This window comes from Cygnus olor, chromosome 1 (genome assembly GCF_009769625.2).
Source record: "Cygnus olor isolate bCygOlo1 chromosome 1, bCygOlo1.pri.v2, whole genome shotgun sequence".
Classification (NCBI taxonomy): domain Eukaryota; kingdom Metazoa; phylum Chordata; class Aves; order Anseriformes; family Anatidae; genus Cygnus; species Cygnus olor.
In genome coordinates this window covers 160,342,613-160,364,971 of record NC_049169.1, presented here as the reverse complement: position 1 = coordinate 160,364,971, position 22,359 = coordinate 160,342,613, and positions in this window count along the sequence as shown.

The following is a 22,359-nucleotide window of genomic DNA, read 5'->3' as shown; positions in this document are numbered from 1 at the left end:
TTTACCCCCTCTTCTCCTAATACAAGAACTGCTTGTAGTGAATTAATTTCTTTACTGGTTCCTGAACACCCTGTTTGTGCTGACTGAAATGGTATAATGGTGGAAAACCCACCAGGCTTCTCATTCTATTGCTTACAATTCATTCTCTGTCCATCTTATGCAGGATCAGAGCAATATTTGCCCTAATCCCACCAGTAGAAGCCAAAAATAAAGAATATAGAAACCACTTCCACCACTGCATTCTTTGATACAGGCTTTTAATAGCATTCTATCCCTAATATTCAGTGCATGATTGCCATCATTAGACATGACTCATCATCAATCTTAAAAAGACACTGTATTATTATTTTCTTAAAAAAAAAAAAGCTATACATCTCTGTGTTTACATATACCTATGTATATACACAAATATAATCAATTTACAAACCTCTCTTTGAAAAGATAAATTGGTCAGAGAGAAAGAAGCATGCCTGAAAACTATATGAACTTTAATACATCAATGTTTACTGTCTGTACACTTTCATCACTTTTGTGAAGTCTGAGACTTAATATATTTTACCAATATAGCAGTCTTTCAATTTATTTTGTCCAAGTGAAGTGAACCAAAGTAAAGCCTTCAGCTTAACTATTTTTTTTTTGTGTGGATTTCTCAGGGGTTTCATTTTGTAATCTCTATTTTAGCATACCCTGTCAAAATGTTGTGTGGCAGAACCAATCAAATGTCACAGCAAACGTATTAGTACCAAGAATTAAACAAACAAACCAGCAGGGAAAAAATACATAAAAAGAAAACTTACATGTGAAATACTATGGTGGCACCTTACATCTGGAAAAAAAAAAAAAAAAAAGGTTTTTATAGTACTTGAAGGATCTTGAAAATTTGATTTCTCCTGACTGATAGCACTAGGGTGAGTTTCTGTGGGGTGAGCTTCTAGACCTAAGATCACGATTAACCCACAGAACAAAACACAGGATAATTTTATACTTGGAGTACTTGTATTTTGCTGTTTTATTTGAAAGACTGTAACTCCACTGGCTGCTTCTTTAATACTGAAAATTTGCTGTTGTTTTGCTTTGCTTTCTTTTTTTTTGTGGCTAAGATGACCCTTTGTTAATCATAAACTTCTTGGTTTCCTATCATACTGTCCCTCAATTTCCTAAATAGAAACAAGCTCTCAATTGGGTTGCTGCTGAGAAAATAGTGTCCAGGCAGCTGTGGGCTTGAGAAGATTTCTGAAGTGTTTCTGACGCCCAAAAGCAATGCTGTTGTGGAATGCCACTGCCTTTGAAGGTGTCAGATGTAAGAATTTCACTAAATCTGTCTCAATAGTTAGGCTTGAACTTTATGGGAAGCTTTTTAAAATTTGGTTTTAGTCCAAAACAGCCTGAAGTTAAACAGCAAACGGACAAAGAAACAACATTTCTTACAGATTGAGCTGCAGCTGTCCCATGAAACTGGCATTCCCAGACTGGCACAGAGCAGATCAAAGGTAAATGACACAGAATTATGCAGTTCAGCTGGGGGAGAGCTGAAGAGTGTCCACTTCTACTTCACAGCATGACCAGGCCTACCTATTTTGTGCTTGTCAGGTATATTTTTAGGCTTGAAAGGCCTTCAGTTTTGGAGACTGGAGGCTGAGCAAACTAAGTGTTGCAAACAAAAGTTTTCTTAGTGGCAAACTGGAATCTGCCTTGCTGCACTTAAGCCCATTATTTCTTTTCCTATTCATTGTGGACATGGAGATCAAGATATATGTACAAAACTAAAAAAATAAGAGAAATTACTATTTGGACTGTACATACAGTTTTTGCATTCCTGTTACAGTTTTCATCCCCATTAATGTACGTTAGCATCCGATACTGTTATCATGTTGTGATTTTTTTTTGTCCTTAAAATATAACAATTATAATCTTGCTGATGTTGACTTACGCAGTGAAAAGTAAAACACATTTTAATTAAAGTAAATGTTCTATGAGTTTAGGGAAAAAAAATAAAAAAGCTGATATGTATTAAATCCACTAGGTACACGGAGAAACAATTAGGAGCTGTTGTTTTTAAATTATTTTATGTAGATATATATGCATTAAAAAATAATTGTTATGTTTTAAAGTTCTGTTGCTCTGCTGTTCTGAAGTGAGTTGAAGGATACTTACAACCTACTGAATATTGAGCACTGAGAAACATTTTTTTTTTAATATTTCTGTATAAATCATATATTGCAAATAATTTAATATAGAGAAAACTTTACAACTATTATTTTTAGTCAAGGGGGCTCATCATCTTTACAGGTAATGTTATATATGCTATATAGTATATAATGCTATAATATTCATATACAATGGAAATAAATTCTACCTTTTGGAGTATTTATAGTGACTCTTCACATTGAACAGAGTACATATCTTGGTTCGTAATATCCAGAATTTTCTGGCACACCAAAAAAATACACATGAAAGGAACAGTGTGAGCTGTTCTTCAATATTCTTAGATTACTATAAATGAAATACCTTTATTAAAAATATGTATCAATTTTGATTCAATTAAAATCATAAAATACTATTTCACTGTCATTTAGTAAGTAGCACATTGTAGAACCCAAAATTGAGGCTATAGCATAGTTAATTTAATCCAAACTTTTTCCCATCAAAATATATTTTCTTCAAAATTTATCTTCAAAATATTTGTGGCTTCAATGTCTTATGACATCTGATATTATATTCATATCTACACCAATCTTAATTGCATTGAATACTGAAAATGCTTTTAAAAATCTAAGCTGTACATATTTCCCTGTCAATACCAACTGCGCTCTTTGTGGATGTGATGTATCATATAATTCTATTAACAAATTTGTATTAAAAAAAAAAAAAAAGAATGTCCAAGGTAAAAGACTGGTGTGGAGGTGGGGAAGAGGGGCTGATTTTAGTTATAACATATCAGAAAAAAAATGCTCATACATAAAAAAGCTCACACATTTTTGCAAGTGTCCAAATGGGGAAAAATAGTGACAAGGGTACCTGGACTTGGAATATACTTCAAACAGAAAATTATAGTATAAAAGAAGACCCAGACCAACTAGATAACATTGAAAGCATACAAAAAGGGAAGATACAAATTAAAGAATAAACAGAGAATTCAAAAAAGATAATCTCAGTGGATTTATTCAGAAAGTGTTTGGAGAATTGTTTCATCAACAAAATGCAGAGGAAATCATAGTTGACAGGCATTGTACCTTCCCTCCAGTTCTGGCAAACAGTAGGGCATGTTATAGTGAGGTTCTGTTTTTACTGACAAATTCAAATCATTTTGAGAAAGAAGAGAACTGAGTATAAGACATTTGCAAGGTCATTTAATGTACTATGTAGATAATTCTTGATCTTCAAAATGGGCAAGTAACCAAATGTAATAAAAGCAGGCTTCAAAGAAGCAGACTGACTGAACATCATGAATTTTGCTTGGAGATCTTGCTCATATGCTATGAAATAGTCGGGTATACTAGCAGGAAAAAGAAAAAATGCCTGTGATTTCTTATACCAACTTCTAAAAATTAAAACACAGCAAGAAAAACAGAATATCATGTAGAACTGGGGCAGGCATCGGGTGTGACTGAGGGAAAAGTAGGGGCCAAATCAGCAAAAACAATCACTTATGACTGATCAGTGCATGGAGAACTGAATGATCTTAATAAAGAGACTGCACACCACTTTTCACAATTCTCATCTAGTAAATTAGAACACAGGTTGTGGAGTACACGGTAGAGAAGTTCTTCCTGATGTTTAGAGGGAACTTCCTGTGTTCCAGTTTGTGGCCATTGCCTGTCACTGGGCACCACTGAAAATAGCCAGGCTCTGTCTTCTCTGCATGCTGCCTTTAGGTGTTTGTACACAGTGATAAGATCCACCGTAAGCTTTCTCTTCTCCAGGCTTAATTATGTTTCAATTATGTGCCTACACTGTACTCTCTCAGCTCACAAATCAAACTCCCTATTTCAGGTTCTATAAATCTAGTCAATTGGGGGATGGTGGTGAAATTTGATACTTAGTGATAGATGCTGTGTAAAGCCTGTGACTACTGTCAAGCCACAGGCCTTTATGGAATTTCTAGCTCAGCATATCTAGATTTTTGAGCATACATGAAGACATGATATTATGTGATGACTGACTCAATATCACAGTTTTTACCACATCGAGATTAATACTGAAACCTCAAAGTTTACGAGTTTGTTTGCTTTCCTAGAATTATGCAAATAGACAATTGCTTGTGTGGTTTATTAAGAAACATCTTTTTCCAGACTCATGTCAAAGGTTATAATGCAGAAGCTCTAGAGTTTCTTTAAAGGGAGAGAGAGAGGAAATAATCAGAACTCAGAAAAAAAAATCAATACATTTAAGGCTTTTCTGAAAAAATGCTATATGTCATAGCTGGAAAACATGAAAAACTATTTTTAAAATTGAAACAGTTTAATTAAAGTTTCAAAATGAAATGAAGTAATGTCTTCTCACTGAAACTGTCCTGATTAATACTTACTACACATGCAGTGGGACAAATAAATAATTTTCTGGTTTAATAAATAAATAAATGTAAAGCTGACAATAAGAATTTCTGGTAATGAGAAAACTTTACGGGATGAGGAGAATGAACTCTGAAAATCCTGCTTCTTTAGTTTTGGTTTAGTTTGATTATTTTTCAGTGAGGTTACAAGACAGGTCTTCTTCACGCTAATGTAGGAAATACAGAAGACTGAATTATTAATCCTGATTATGAAAGTTTTGCAGCAAGAAAAAAGAAAGAAAAAAAAATAAAGACCTGGATTTTCATTGTCTTGTATTCGGAATAACTATTTTTATATTTGTAATACATAGGGGGAAAAAAGGTGGTATAGGTATGCAAAACTTGGCAACCAGAATAGCATTTTTCATTGAAACTGAAAAAGAGAAAATTGCTATTTAAATACCAAAGTGGAGAATCTCAGACTCCTTATGCTAAAATAGAGCCATCAAACATGCATTCATGCACATCAGTTAGTGCACATATAATTTATGCTGATTTTATCTGTTTGAACAGAGTAGAAGTAAGAAAGAAACCTTCTGAGATAATGAAATAGAAGAACTGAGGAAGGTAATTGGAAGAATGGAGAAATATTAGGGTATAGAAGAAGCACAGTCACAGAGTAAGTAGAGATTTTGGAAAAGAAGAAAAGCATGTGAAAGAAAAAGATCATATGAATTTGGTCTACCTAGATTGCATGGAGCTTTGCATTATTTCCTTCACAATACATTTTTGTTCTGCAGTTCATGCTTCATTTCCTGTGAGGTTTCCAATTACAATAGTGAATATGTATAGAGTGTTAGCAACTTACTTTTTGCAGAAAAAGAACTCTAAATGTCTGATTTAATATCACATACAAGAAATAAAAGCACAAGTATTTCAAGGAAAATAGTATATATGAAAGTAGGAGACATTTCAGTAAAAATGAATTGGGTTCTTTTCAGATCTCACTTAAAAAAAAAAAAAGCACAATAGCATAGTAGAACTTTAATAATAAGAAATAGGAAAAAATGTAGCTAGTAAGTAAAACCTAAATCCCTTCAGATGCTGGGAATCCTGCTGTCATGCAGCTTTGGATGGATGCCCAGTAGACAGCCACAACACCCTGCACAGAATTCCTGTCTGTGGAGACATTTAGTTTCCCTTGCGTACTGTGGTGCCCAAACAAACTAAACTTCATTTCTTGTTTTGACTGGTAGCAGTGTCAAAAGCTTCTTTCTACAGAGAATACCCGTCTGCATGTTTTCAGGATCTTTATCAGCATATGTTCAGGTTATCTTAGCATGTTCTCTGGCTTTGTTACATAAAAGGGGATATATACAGTGGTCATTCATGCCAATGAATGGTTACTAGGCCTGATATGGGTGACATGGCTAGCTTGAGATCACCAATTCCTTGAATATAGTGTATTCCATAGTGCTCCCCATACAATATAATGCGTGAAATCAATCGATATGCTGCAGAAAGATACAAAAAACATTAAAAATGTATGTTTTACAAGTTTTTATCAGCAGTGATAATCTGTAACTACTACAGAAGTGAACGTTTGTATAGCTAACCTCTTCTTTTTTTTTTTTAGTATGAAATTTTAACCTACAAAGCTGCAATATGACAGAATATATATATACATGTATATATTTCTATACATATTTAACATCTTCCTCCAAGAACACTTTCATAACTCCGCAATCCCTAAGTGGTATCATTATTGTCTCATTTATTTACACAATAGTTCTCTTTGAGCAATCATAGAATCATAGAATCATAGAATATCCCGAGTTGGAAAGGACCCATAAGGATCATCAAGTCCAACTCCTGGCACCGCACAGGTCTACCCAAAAGTTTAGACCATGTGACTAAGTGCACAGTCCAAACGCTTCTTAAATTCCAACAGGCTTGGTGCAGTGATTACTTCACTGGGGAGCCTGTTCCAGTGTGCGACCACCCTCTCAGTGAAGAACCTCTTCCTGATGTCCAGCCTAAACTTCCCCTGCCTCAGCTTAACACCGTTCCCGTGGGTCCTGTCACTGGTGATAACGGAGAATAGGTCACCTGCCTCTCCACTCTCCCTCACGAGGAAGTCGTAGACCGCGATGAGATCCCCCCTCAGCCTCCTCTTCTCCAGGCTGAACAGGCCCAGTGACCTCAGCTGCTCCTCAGATGTCTTCCCCTCTAGGCCCTTCACCATCTTTGTAGCCCTCCTCTGGACACTCTCCAACAGTTTAATGTCCTTTTTGTACTGTGGTGCCCAGAACTGCACACAGTACTCGAGGTGAGGCCGCACCAGCACAGAGTAGAGCGGGACAATCACTTCCCTCGACCGACCAGCAATGTCATGCTTGATGCACCCCAGGATACGGTTGGCCCTCCTGGCTGCCAGGGCACACTGCTGGCTCATATTCAACTTGCTGTCAACCACAACCCCCAGATCCCTCTCTGCGGGGCTGCTCTCCAGTGTCTCGTCGCCCAGTCTGTACGTATAGCCAGGGTTGCCCCATCCCAGGTGCAGGACCCGGCACTTGCTTTTGTTAAACTTCATGTGGTTGGTGATCACCCAGCTCTCCAATCTGTCCAGATCTCTCTGCAAGGCCTTTCCACCCTCATCAGAGTCCACAACTCCTCCGAGTTTGGTGTCGTTGGCAAATTTGCTCAAAACACCTTCTAGTCCTACATCCAAATCATTTATAAAAACATTGAAGAGGACTGGCCCTAAAACGGAGCTTTGAGGGACCCCACTAGTGACCATAAAATTAATTTCTGTTATTTTCTAATAAAATGACCAGCAAATTAATTTCTGTTTGTGTTAACCTACTTTAGTATTAATATTTAGTATTAATATGAAACAGAGATCAGCATGTCTCAGAAAAATTTCTACAGTTTATTGTGGATAATTACTTCTCTGATATAGATATACCAAGTATACTGTGTTGCTTGTAATGATATGCATATAAATATACATATTTATGTGCATATAATGTATGTGTAATTATATACATCACAGAATCACAGAATTGTCTAGGTTGGGAGAGACCTCCAAGATCACCAACCTCTGACCTAACACTAACAAGTCCTCCACTAAACCATATCACTAAGGACTACATCTAAACATCTTTTAAAGACCTCCAGGGATGGTGACTCAACCACTTCCCTGGGCAGCCTATTCCAATGCCTAATAACTCTTTCAGTAAAGAAGTTCTTCCTGATATCCAACCTAAACCTCCCCTGGCGTAACTTTAGCCCATTCCCCCTCGTCCTGTCACCGAGCACGTGGGAGAATAGACCAACCCCTACCCTGCTACAGCCTCCTTTAAGGTACCTATAGAGAGCGATAAAGTTGCCCCTGAGCCTCCTCTTCTCCAGGCTGAACCATCCCAGCTCCCTCAGCTGCTCCTCGTAAGACTTGTTCTCCAGACCCCTCACCAGCTTCGTTGCCCTTCTCTGGACTCTCTCGAGCACCTCCATGTCCTTCTTGTAGCGAGGGGCCCAAAACTGAACACAGTACTCGAGGTGTGGCCTCACCAGAGCCGAGTACAGGGGGGCAATCACTTCCCTAGTCCTGCTGGCCACACTGTTTCTTATGGAAGCCAGGATGCTGTTGGCCTTCTTGGCCATCTGAGCACACTGCTGGCTCATATTCAGCCGACTATCAACCAATACTCCAAGGTCCTTCTCTGCCAGGCAGCTTTCCAACCACTCATCTCCCAGCCTATAGCTCTGCTTGGGGTTGTTGTGCCCCAGGTGCAGGACATATACATATAAATATACATATTTATATGTTATAACAAATGGCTTGAATGGAATTATGTTAGGTTTCTTTTGGGGAGACCTTCTTGCCCTTCCCTGAAAGGAAGTTGTGGGGAGCTGGGAGTCAGCCTCTTCTTGCAGCTAACTAGTGATAGGACAAGAGGGAATGGCCTCAAGCTGTGCCAGGGGATGTTCAGGCTGGAAATTAGGAGACATTTCTTAGAGAAAGTGGTAGGACATTAGAATGGTTTACCCAGGGAGGTGGTGGAGTCCCTGAGGGTGTTTAAGAAAAGGTTGGACGTCGTGCTTAGGGACATGGTTTAGTGGGTGACATTGGTGGTAGGGGGTGGTTGGACCAGATGATCTTGAAGGCCTTTTCCAACCTTAATGATTCTATGATATGAATTTATATGTGCATATCTGTGTACATATTTATATATGTATACATATTTATATATACAGTTTTTAGTATGTCTAGCTGGATTTCTCACCCCACCCCCATTTTTTTTTATTCTTGTTTTATGTTCACAGATGGTTTTTTGATACACTGAAGGTTGCTTGAATTAAATTTTCAGCCAGGTGCTTTAGGGAGGGTATTTTCATAATTACTTTGCCTGATTATTTTTATACAGATACACACTTTTGTTATCAATGGAAAATATCTTTCTCCTTTTTCTTCTCTTGCTGCAATCTTCATGAAAATATTTCTTCTGTGTTTCAGGAGTGTTAGTTAAATCTTAAATCTGGTATATAGAAATACAGTACTAATAATGATCTTTTGGATCACTGAGGCAGCTTCCTACTCTTGAGGACAATAATAATATATAATTCTTTTAATAACATCAAACATTGGCTAGAATAGAATTATGGTTGGTTTCTTTTGTCTGTTCTTCACTAAGAGGAATGCTGCTGTAGAATGTCACTATGTCACTATAGAAAATGTTCTTTCAATTCCAAATGTGTTCACGGGTGGTTTATATCCCTTTACACGTGTCAAGATTAATTTTAGTTCGGGTAAATATCTTCCATCATTTGTGGATGTATAGATTGCAGTTTTATCTAATACGCATATATCTATTAGCAGCCTCTCATCTCATTATTCAAGTAGCACTTGAATGCGTTCATTCTAGTTTAAATTCATATTTCCTTGAAACTTGAACTACCAGAAACTTGTGATATATTTTAGACAATGTCATGTGAGTGACAAGTACAATGCTATTATAACTGTGGCTTTTTTTCTGCGTTACTTATAATTATTCATTTTTTAAAATGCGTAACTTTAGTTCTGCTCTGGGGATAATAATTCTAATTCTCATTTTGCTACAACACAAGTGTTAACTTTAGGTATCTCTTTTTCAGTCAGTGGAATAGTGTCAATATGACAGAAGCCTTGGCACTGATGTCTTTGGCAGATGGCACATTCCTGTCTGCTCTAAGTGGCAATGATTATGGAGCAGTCTGTCTACTGTGACTTGGTATTCTGCTAGCACACATTAAAATCTCATGTGTTAGAATAGCATTTACCTTGCAGGTAGAGAAAGACTAGAAGGATCATGAGAAACTAGTACCCCAGATGAATAAATGCCTCAGAGAAAACGAAAATGAAAGTACAGGTGAAGAAACACCAACATTGCTCATCTTGTGAGACACATTTTTGGCATGTACTTCAAATGATGAAGACGTCAGAAATAGGAAGAGACGTTCTTCGATAGAAATATGAAGATACATTCTTTGGCTGTCACAAGCTCTCGTACAATCCCTGTAACTGTACAATGAGAAGGGACCTCCATGAGAAATTTTTCTGTCCTTTTAAAATGAAAGACAGATGGAAAACAATGCTTCCTGGTCACCTAGTCTTCCACTTTCCATCCAAAAAGAAACAGAAGCAGTGACAAAGAGCATTACACCCTGCCTGCTCCACGAGGAAACTCAAGAATGTAGTTCAGACTGTGATCCCACAAAATCTATGTTACATGTGTCCAGAGAAGTCGTGGATGCCCCATTCCTAGAAGTGTTCAAGGCCAGGCTGGATGGGGCTTTGAGCAACCTGGTCTAGTGGGAGGTGTCCCTGCCCATGTCAGGGGGGTTGGAACTAGATGGTCTTTAAGGTCCCCTCCAACCCAAGCCATTCTGTGATTCTATAATTCTATGAATTTTTAATAGTGTCAGTGAGAGTCCAGCATCACGTCTTAGGGTAATGAATGACTTAAGCAAAAAATCACTTCAGAACTGTAGTTCATGCTTCTGTTTAACTATTACCACTACTATAAGAGCTATTGTGAGTTTTTGTTTGAACCTAAAGTTTCCATGCTATTAATACTGCTCTCAAGAACATTTATAGGTGTACTTATATACCTTACTTACTATATATATTAAATATATATATATCATATTATATATATATATTATATTATACCATATAATTGTAGTATAATATATAATTATACTATATACACCTACTATATATATATTTTATATTAAATTAGTATTAATTACAGGACAGAGTTTGATGACAGCATTTCTATGGCATAAGTACATGTAAGATATAGCATACATGAATCAGATACTTTGCCTTTTTTCATGTGTTTTAACCTGTTTTAACTATGCTTTTTATCAATCAGCTAAATCTTGGTTAAAAATATTGTAAGGCAGTGTGACATAATGTGATTTGACACTGAGACCAAAACATGATCACATTATATTTTCTATTTTATATACTAAATCTTTTACTATCTGATCTGTTTGTTGGGTGGTCTTAGTGAATATCCAGTTGGCTACAACAGAATGAAGACAAGCGCAGTTAAATGAAAATGCTGAATGTTACTTGATTAGTCATGTTAAATTTCTTTGATATGTATATTTTGAGATAATCAGTAGAGAACAGCGTACTGTAAAAGAAACAGGCAAATAAAACCCTTGCAAATTCAATCATGTTCATTTTTTTAATGCATTTCTTGGTTGTTATGCTTTTCATTTTTTGATAGTTTCGTGATTTAATTTGGCATATCGGCTTATTATGCATGTAATATCTCTAGGCTTCATCTATTTTTGTTAATAAAGCAAGGTGACTTATGTGATTACGTGTATCTAAACAAATTCTTCTGATTTTATTTACTTTAGAATTATAAAGGCAGAACTGAGAAACAAAAAGTTAGCTATGACTATGATAATATATTTTAGAACACAATATTGTGATTTATTGGCTAAAAAGAGGGGAAATTCTGGAATAAGTTATTAATTGACTTTAATTAAAGTGAACCTTTTTTTTTTTTTTTGGATAGCTGTTGACTTTTATTTCTGTTACTTTGGGATAATGGTGTTAATTACATATGTGCATTAGGGGAATTTGCACAGTGAAAAATATACAGGTCTGCAAGTTTGATGTAACAAATTTATGAAAAATAGAATTTGTACCACTGTTAAATAATCTGATTAATTACCTCTAAATGACATCAATAATGTTATATATTCTTTCCCAGAATAATGAAACCTGTAACAGCAAGTACTAAAAATATTTAATGTTTCAGGAGATTCAGAAGACTAATCTAGTTAGAGGATGAACTAGATTGTTAACTTCAGAGACCTTGACTTTGTTCAGTGATTCTTTGCAGTCTTTCTATGAGATTATAAACTCAAGATATTCCAGGTTAGGGACATAAGGGATTTTAATATAGAATTCAAGCACACTGATTCTAAAGTAAAGCATGCTGCAGTAGGTAATGTGGAGTAATGTACTGACTAATGCAAAATGATTCCTATCCAGAGCAAAGGTATCTCAAGATACCTTGAGACAGGATTCATAATATCAAGAGCAATAGGAGACAATAATATATGGTGACGATCAAGGAGTATCTTGAATTCCCAAACCTCCCAGAGCCAATTATAATGATCTGAGCTCAAGGGAACCATGTACATCAAACCAGGACTAACACCTCTAAGCATTCTCCAGAGACTATTGATCATTCATTGAAGAAAAAGTAATTCAAAGTCAATCTTTTCTTTCAAAATCACTGGAGGATTAGTATTTTCTGATAAATACAAATTGATCATCTAGTTACAAGTGCATTTGTCAGATAAAGAGCTGTAATTTACACCCTATTGCCTCAAAGAGGGACTTTAAAACTCCCACCTTCAAATAGGGTGTTCTTAAAAATAAAACAAGTACAGAGAGACAGGAAAGGAGAGAAAATAAACAGAGATTGAGTATTTTGTTGTTTTGCCATTATTCATACCATTTTATGATGCTTTCTATCACAGTTGTTGGCCTGTATTACATATTCTCCCAGATCAGGCAGACTGTGTGAACAAGCTTTGAATTGATTCAAAAGCTTGTATAGATGTATCAGTAGCTTGTATAGATTAGACCATTCTGCCCTTGAAGGAGGGAAGAGTTTCACATCACAAGTACTACCAGCGTAGTGTTACTTTCTGTGCAGTTCGGAAAATGGACACTATTTTCTTTCACCAGCCATTGAAAGCTTCCTTCTGCAGTCTGATTGTTAGGACTACTGATCTAGAAGGGAAAAGATCTGCTTTTGATGTTCTTAAGACTACTTATCAATTTTATATTAAGCAGTCTCTCAATTTAATGTATAAACTGTTCTAGAAGCGCTGACCCCAAGTCAGGTGTTCTCCTTCATTAAAGAAAAGATTTATTATCATTATTGTAATAATAATAATTATTATTATGGTTAAATGGCATAGTTTCACTTCAGAAGTAGTGCTCTCTGGTAGCTGGGGCACTCATCAGGGTTTCAAGAGGAGTGTATGACTTTGACTCCTTGATATGCTTCCTCTTCAGTTTTATTTCACAGAATGGTGTACAATAGCTCTGGTGCTTGAAGTAATCTGACTTCTGTTTGAAGGATTTCTTACACTAATACCGACACAGTCACCCTCAGATTTCTAAAAACCTCTTTATAAATTGCAGCATGTGAGAAATACCTGATTATCACAGATATTTTAAATTCACTTGAGCTGAGTTGATCAAGCAGTAACAAAACTCTTCTAAGCAGATAATACAAAGTTTTATTCATTAGTATTGTGTATAACAGAATACATTTTCCTTTTATTGCTACTTACAAGATATTATATGAGCCAGTAACTGCAAATGTTTTTCAGTAACAATCATGTATACTTAAGAGCTGCTTATTTATTTATTTATTACAATTCCTATCTTACATCTGGCTGGTAGCCAGTCACCAGCAGTGTTTTTCGGAGCTCTGTCCTAAGGCCAGTTCTTTTCATTTTTAATCAATGAGCTGGATGCAGGAGTTGAATGCATCCTTAGCAAGTTCACTGATGATACTAAACTGGGAGGTGCTGTTGACTCTCTGGAGGGACAAGAGGCCTTGAAGGGGGATCTAGATAGAATGGAGCATTGGGCAATCTGCAGTGGCATGAAGCTCAACAAAGTTAAATGCTGGGTTCTGCACCCAGGATGGAGTAATGCAGTACACAAGTACAGACTAGGAGATGAGTGGCTAGATAGCAGCTCTGCAGAAAGGAAGCTGGGGGTGCTGGTCAATGGTAAGCTTAACATGTGTCAGCAGGGTGCCTTGGCAGACAAGAGCACACAATGCATTTGGAATGCATTAAATACAGTCAAAAGAAGTGATTCTCCCACTATATTTGCATTGGTGCAGCCTCACCTTGAATTTTGTGTGCAGTTCTGGGGTGCACAAAATACAAAAAAGATGTTAAGGTACTTTAATGCATCCAGAGAATAAAAACAAAGACAGTAAAAGGGCTGTAAGGCATGACTTTTGAGGAAAGGCTAAGGGTACTTGGTTTGTCTAGTTTTGAGAAAAGGAGGCTAAGAGACAGCCAACCTCTTTGCTCTCTACAAGTTCCCGAAGAGGGGATCTGGACAGGGAGGTGCTGGTTTCTTCTCCCTGGTAACCAGTCATTGGACACAGGAATGGCACAAAGCTGTGCCAGGGCCAGTTCAGACTAGCTATTAGGAAAAAAATCTTTACCATGAAGGTAGTCAAACACTAAAACAGGCTTCCTAGTGAGGTGGTTAATGACCCATGCCTGTCAGTGTTCAAGAGGCATTTGGATAATGCCCTTAGTAATGTGCTTAACTTCCAGTTAGCCCTGAAGTGATCAGGCACTTGGATTTTGTAGGTCCTTTCCGACTGTTCTGTCCCATTCCGTTCCATTCATATGATATGTAAGAAATCAGTCTTGATAAAAAAATATATAAGTTGCTAAGGGATGCATTTTTTTAATAAACTGTACATATATAGTGGTAATTGTGTTTGCTTAAGTATGTATTACCATTTAAATTTTAAATGTGCTGCTTTCTGTAGTACTACAAACTATACCCATCTCAAATTGAAAAAAAATATAAATCATAAACATAATTTTACATCTAAGTCTACATAATTAAGAATTTATGTTCATAATATATAGTACAGCTTACAGGAAAATGCAATATGTATGTGGGGCTGAGGAGGAAGCATAGGAGCATAACAATGGTGTTGTTTTACACAGTGAAAGAGACTGGATTTTCCTGTTTTTCCTTATCTGGTAGAAGCAGACTGAAATTGCTATTCAATTTTCAGTCTGTTAGGGAAAATGTTGTATGTATGGTTACACAACTACACTAAAAATTATCTCAAATTTGTCAGTTCCTTGAAGTTAAATTATGGAACAATGAATGCCACTTCTACAAACTGCATTCCCCTTTAAATAAGGATTTTATTTGCTTGCGCTGTGGGATTAACTCAGTTTAATCCCCATACAACTCAGTGAATAACATCCTCCACACAGAATACATGCCATTTATGTACATTTTCTTCATAAACTTGACTAAATAAAACCCAAATAGTTACTCACTCTCATTGTTTCATTATCAGTGTTATGTTCATCTGTAGCACAACAGGTACTATTCAGCAGAGGTAGAGGTATGCTTGAGTGGGAGCCACTTTCATAGTAATTCAGGAGTGCACTGAAACAGAGTATTGCTTCTTTAGGCTTAATGGTTCCCTTGTGTTTTGCATTCCACCTCCCTTCCTTCTCCTTCTCAAAAATCTTTACACCACCTGGATCTCTTTTCTTCATGTGAGGAAAAAAAAAAAAAAAAGTCATTTTATTTCAGTCATAGTGCTCATAGTGCTATAAAAAATAACTTTCTAGCTGTGTGAAAAGCAAATAATTAACTGTGTTTTAAAACATATGATAAGTATCAATCACATCACATTGCGAAGTATTCTTCACCTAATTTCAGCATATAGTACCAACCTATTTTTTGTGGAAACTATCAAATTCATACCACAGTGGTAGTAATGAATTGACAGTGCAGTACTTACAGAAGCTGTTTACCTGATCTCTTTTTCCTTTAGCAGTAACTACTGTGAAATTAAAAATATAGAATTACTCATAAACAGGATGTGCAATTGGTTCTATTTTGTAGAAGGATAGTCTGAATACTTTCTGCCAAAATTAATTTTGAAAAGCAAGCCTGAAATGAGGCTTTTGATCTTCAGTATATATGAAAAAGAAACAGTCTCTCCTTTTGCAAAATTAAAATGCTTATGGAGGAGTCAGGAGCATTGTTACAAAAAGTGCAATATCTTGTGGGCCATTCACCTTGGCTGACGCTCAGGACCCTACCCAGCTGCTCTCTCAGTCCCCCTCCTCAACAGGACAGGCAGAGAAAATAAAGTGGAAAAGTTCATGGGTGAAGGTAAGGACAGGGAGATTGCTTAAAAATTTCCATCATGGGGAAAAAAAAAAAAAATCACACAAAAAAAACAGACTCCATATGGGGAAAATTAATTTATTGCCAATGAAAAATAGAGTATGAGGATCAGAAACTAAAACAGGGGAACCCAATTCCCAGGCTCAAATTCACTTCTTCATTTCCAGCCCCCCGCAATATCCCAAGTGGCACAGGGGTACAAGAAATGGGAGATTACGGTCAGTCCATAACAGTTCTCTGCTGCTCCTTCCTCCTTACACTTTTCCCCTGTTCCAATGCGGGTTCTTCCCACTGGCTACGGTTCTTCAAGAACTGTTCCATCATGGGTCCTTTTCACAGGGAGTAGTCCTTCCAGAACAGACTGCTCAAGTGTGGGTCTACCATTAGCTGCAGTTACTGCCTGAAAACTTGCTCCATTGTGGGCTCCTCTCCATAGGCCACAGTACCTGCCAGGAGCTTGCTCCAGTGCAGGATCTCCATGTGCTGCATCCATCTATTCCAGGATGGTACTCTCCATGGGCTGCTGGGATACCAATCTGTTTTACCGTGGTCTTCTCTATGGGATGCAGGGCAAACTCCGCTCTGGTGCATGGGGCACCTCCTCTCCCTTCTTCACTGATCTTGGTGATTATTTTCACATATTATTTCCTCATGCCTCTGTGGTGGTTTTACCCAGCTGGCAGCTGAACTCCACCACAAGCGCTCTCTCACTCCCTCTCTTCAAAGAGAAAGGGGGAAAAATATGATGGAAAGGTCTCAAGGACTGAGATAATGACAGGGAGATCACTCACCCATTATCATCATGGGCAAGACAGATTCAGCATAGGGAGATTAATATAATTTACTGCCTATCACTAGCAGAATAGAACACCGAGAAACTAAAAGCAAACTTAAAAACACCTTCCCCCCATCCACTCTCTCCCATGTCCTCCTCACGAGCGGCACAGGAGAATGGGGAATGGGGGCTGCGGTCAGTCCCTAACGCTTTGTCTCTGCTGCTTCTTCTTGGTCACCCTCTGCCCCTGCTCCACGTGGGGTCTCTCCCACAGGATGCTGTCCTTCCCAAACTGATCCTGCATGGGCTTCCCACAGGCAGAAGCTCTTCAAGAACTGCTCCAGATATGGATCTGTACCATGGGGTCCATCCCCCAGGAGCAAACTGCTCCAGCACGGGTCCCCCAAGGGCGGCAGCTCTCCCCACGCCCCCTGCTCCTGCATGGGCTCCTCTCCACGGGCTGCAGCTCCGGCCGGGGGCCTGCTCCTGCGGGGACTCTCCATGGGCCACAGCTTCCTCCAGGCCACATCCACCTACTCCACCGGGGGCTCCTCCACAGGCTGCAGCGTGGAGATCTGCTCCCTGTGGGACCCATGGGCTGCAGGGGGACAGCCTGCTCCACCAGGGGCCTCTCCACAGGCCGCAGGGGAACTTGGCCCGTGTCTGTGGCACCTCCTGCCCTCCTTCTGCGCTGACCTTGGGGGCTGTGGGGCTGGTTCTTGCTCCTTTCTCCCAGAGGCTGTTGCATAGTTTTTTTTCCCTTTCTTAAATCTGCTCTCACAGAAGCACAAACATCGCTCATTGGTTCAGTCTTGGCCAGTGTCAGGTCCCTTTTGGAGTCAGCTGGATCTGGTTGTTCTCTAACCTGGGGCAGCTTCTGAGCTGTTCTCACAGAGGCCATCCCTGCAGCCCCCCTGCTACCAAAGCCTCGCCATGTAAACCCATGCCACTTGCCAATATATCCACCCTCTCACACATTGCTTGCTATATGATGTTCTGCCTTTTCTTAAATCCATTTTCCCAGAGGAGCCCACCTGTGACTGCTGGACCCACCAGTGCCCTGCAGTGGGGCTGCTGGAGCTGTCTGGTACAGGGTAGCCCTGGACTCTCTTCACAGGGCTTTCCCTGTAGCTCTGCTTGCCAACACTATGCCACCTGCATACACTGCATACCTATAGATCCAACACCTATAGTTTACTGTTATTAAGAAAGGGCTGTATAGAATGTATTTTAATGCAGCTTGTGAAGGAAAAATAAACATTTCAAAATTCACCTACTTTCAGGCATTTTGATAAATAAATTATTGGGTGCTAACATTTAAGAACTCTTAAACTTTATTTCTCTTCTGAGCAAGTCTTGAACAAGTGTAGAGTGGTAGTGTTCCTCTTTTTCCTGTTTTTTTCCTGTTTTTTTTTTTTTTTTTTTTTTTGGTTGGTTGGTTGTTTTTTTCTATTTTTTTTCTCATTGTAGAGTTACAGTAATGCAATTTGTGAGCTCTCAAGGTATTCTTTATTACTGTACCTCTACTTTCCCCAATTTATAAAATAAAAAATTATGATTGTCCAAGCATTCACTATTCCCATGACTCCTGGATATCTTAGAATGTTCTGAAGTTATATTAAACCATGTGAAACTGAGCAATACCAGTAGGCATCTTATTTCAACTTGTAGCTCAAGGTGAACCATAAAGGGTGCATGTAGACTGAGCATAAGAAAATAAATTATTGTGAAGTTTGGTTAAATGTTATAACTTACCAATGAGAAATTCTAAGTCCATTTATTGCATCTGTTTCTTAATTAGTGCATCAAATACTCCAATGTTCTTCAGAATCTGTGAGTAAGAGGATATGTTTAATCATTCTTCCCTATAATATATACTCCCAGGCATCAGCTGTCATGAAATGAATGAACCAAATCCATCAATAGAGACAATGGAAAGGTGCCCTAGAACATCTGGCACATAAGTCCATGCACAAGAAAGCCTAAGAAATGTGATATGCCATATGTAAAGTAAAGATGTGAAGATTTAACAATAGCTTGGAATAAGCAAGTGTCTAAAAGTAAAAAAGCAGTACACATGAGCAGCAGAAGGACATGAATAAAATAAGGGAAGGGTAAAGGTTAGCGTTTTCAAAGCTATATGTATGGTGGTGCATTGGTGGTGCATCTTTTATAGAATTAAGTGAAAACTTTCCAAAATAGTAGCTCACAGGCTTCTTTCATCGTATATTTATTATACATATCCCAGTTAACTATTAGTGATTTTTTTTTCCTGTGGAAGGAAATGTTTCTCCATGATTTACTTCAAATTGAAATAGAGTAAAATCTTTCACTTGTGTTTTCAGAGCAGATTCTCTCTCTTCCCCCCACGCCCACCCCCTGCCCCCAGTTTAAAAAATTATCTCTGATTTTATTCTTTTTTTTTTCTTTGCCCTCCCTTAAATTGTTGTGTTGTTTTGGTTTGTATCAGTATAGTCCAACATGAGGTGATACACAAGAAAATATGAGGAAGAGTGTAAAGTGATGCACCACTTCTCCTTGTCTGTGGGAGTGAGGTATCCCTATTGTTTTGAACTCCCTAACAGTGTTTAATAAAAGGAAATTACATGAACTGCTATGCAGAACTTGATTTTGTTTGAAATGCCATCATTCATCAGTTTAACACTGCTGTAGCTCCAAACATTTGATATTTTTCTCTCTAAAAGTAGTTGGTGTTGGATATGATAACCTGATGAACATTTCAATCTCTAGCTCATCTTCAGTGGGGAACTTTCCCTAAGTATTCCAAATGCCAATCCATGTCAAAACCTCAAAGTTTCACCTATTTAACCTGACATGAGCAGAACTTTCAAAGTGGTAACAGTACCTTTTCCAGAGTTCGTTTCTTGGATTTTCTTCTGACTTACAATTACCCTGAATCTGAAACAAGTTGTCTTGGCTGTCAGAGTGAAGCAGGACTAGCAGAACTAATGGAGAAGGAACCAGAGGTCTCATGAATAAAATACATGAAACTTACATATATATGATGACATTGAGGCATGCACACACATTTAATATTGTTTTGGATTTTCCTACCTTTTTCTGTAAAACACCTTTACTTTTTTCATAAAACATTTCCAAAAAATAGACTTTCAAAGAAGCTTGAAAGTTGTTTAACTAGTTTGAATAGCGTCACTGAAAGTACAAAACAAGAGGCTGAATGTATATTCTAGAGGTGGTTTAGTAATATGGTTTTAATCTCAATGTAGTAATTTTAGTCATATGTGACTGAACATGAGCCAGCACTGTGCTCAGGTGGCCAAGAAGGCCAATGGCATCCCGGCCTGCACCAGAAATAGTGTGTCCACCAGAAGGAGGGAAGTAATTGTGGCATGGTGAGACCACACCTTGAATATTGTGTTGAGTTTTTGTTCCCTCACTACAAGGAGGATATTGAGTTGCTAGAGCATGTGCGGGGAAGAACAGTGAAGCTCTTGAAGGAACTAGAAAACAGGAATAGAAAGCAGCTGAGGGAACTGAGGCTGTTTAGTCTGGAGAAAGGAGGCTAAAGGAGACCCCACAGCCCCTTACAACTACACGAAAGGAGGTTATAGCGAGGAGGGTGTTGGTCTCTTTTCTTAGGTGACATGAGAAAATGGTCTCAAGTTGCACTAGGGTAATTTTAGATTGGATATTAGAAAAAAAAAATGCTTAACAGAGAGGGTAGTCAAACATTGGAATGGGCTGCCCAGGGAAGTGGTGGAGTCTCCATCCCTGGAGGTGCTTAAGAGACCTGTGAATGTGTCACTAAGGGACATGGGTTAGTGATGGGACACAGTAGGTCAGGTTGATGGTTGTACTTGATGATACTGAAGTTCTTTTCTAACATAAATGATTATATGATTCTATGTAGCAAAGTGTAGCTGACAGAAGATGAGACTTCCTAAAGAAAACAAAATCATTAATTAACTTCCTTGTTAACCACTTGCATTATTAACAATTTGTTAAGTTCTTAGTATATGTAGTAAAAATTAAGCTATAATTCAGAGCTTTGATTAGTCTGTACAATCTCTCTGTTAATTACTGTGTGCATGTGAACAGGTGAAGCAAATAACTATTACTTTTAAGATATTAGCAATACCAGCTATTAATTTTTTTCCTCCTCTTTGAAACACCAAAAAAAAGACATCTCTCTCTGGAACTCTGAAATTACCTCACTAGATTTTAATTTTAACAAAGTGAGAATGAAGAGGTGTCCTGGTTTCAGTTAGGACAGAGTTAATTTTCCTCCTAGTAGCTGGCAGGGTGCTATGTTTTGGATTAGGATGAGAAGAGCGCTGATAACATGCTGATGTTTTAATTGTTGTAGAGCAGTGCTTACACCAAGCCAAGGACTTTTCAGCTTCTCGCTCTGTCCTGCTAGCGAGCAGGCTAGGGATGCAGCAGGAGCTGGGAGGGGACAGACCCAGGGCAGCTGACCCAAACTGCCCAAAGGGGTATTCCATACCATCTGATGTCATGCTGAACAATATATAGGGGTGGCTAGCCGGGGTGGAGGGGGGGGCGGCTGCTCGGGGATAGGCTGGGCATCGGTCAACGGGTGGTGAGCAATTGCATTGTGCATCACTTATTTCGTACACATTATTATTATTAATACTATTATTATTATTATTATTGTTATTATTTTCCCTGTCTTAATAAACTGTCTTTATCTCAACTCACAGGCTTCACTTTCCTGTTTCTCTTCCCCATCCCAGAGAGGGAGTGGGGAGGGTGAGCGAACAGCTGTGTGGTGTTTAGCTGCCAGCCAGGCTAAACCACAACAAGAGGAAAAAAAAAAAAAAAATTACTCATAAAATCATGAAAATTATCACATGAATTCATATTACTCTATTATGCTGTTTCTCCTAATAAATGAGAAACAGATCCAAGAGGAGAAATATTCCTTCTTGGGTCTTTGCCTACAAGAAGAGAGAGAGACTTGGTGAATCAGAGACTTGGTGAAAGAGTTGTACAGAACTTTACACTATCCATTCACTGAAAATGCTGTAACTCAGATCAACATATTTTCCTGTGTTAGAATATGATTTTCATGACTCAGATAACTCATGCAATTTTCTGGATGTCTACGCTATGTTGTGATAGTGAATGGTAATACTTCCCAGATTTAAATCACAATTTTCTATGATGAAGGTTTCTTATAGACTGAGCAGCTGTTTAGAGAACCAGTCCCTAATCCAACAGACTTTTTTAATAGTATATCAAAATGTAGTAAGCCATTTTACATGAAAATCCTTTTTGATTTTATACAGTTCTTATTTCAATACTGAAAGCTAACAAGGAAAAAATTACCACCTGCATTTAATCTGACATTTTAAATAGCAACTTTGTAAAAGAAATGAAAATGAAAGCTCACACCTGGCATGTAATATTAATCTTTAAAAAGGGCTTTGGGAGACTTCATGTCCTTATGATGCTGTTATAAATAGAAATATCTTACTTAAGCTATTTCCCCAGGAGATTTTGTAGAAAAAATGCACTTTTTAGTAAATATCCCTTTTGGCATGTACATTTGCCTATGTTAACTCTACCACACACTTAAGT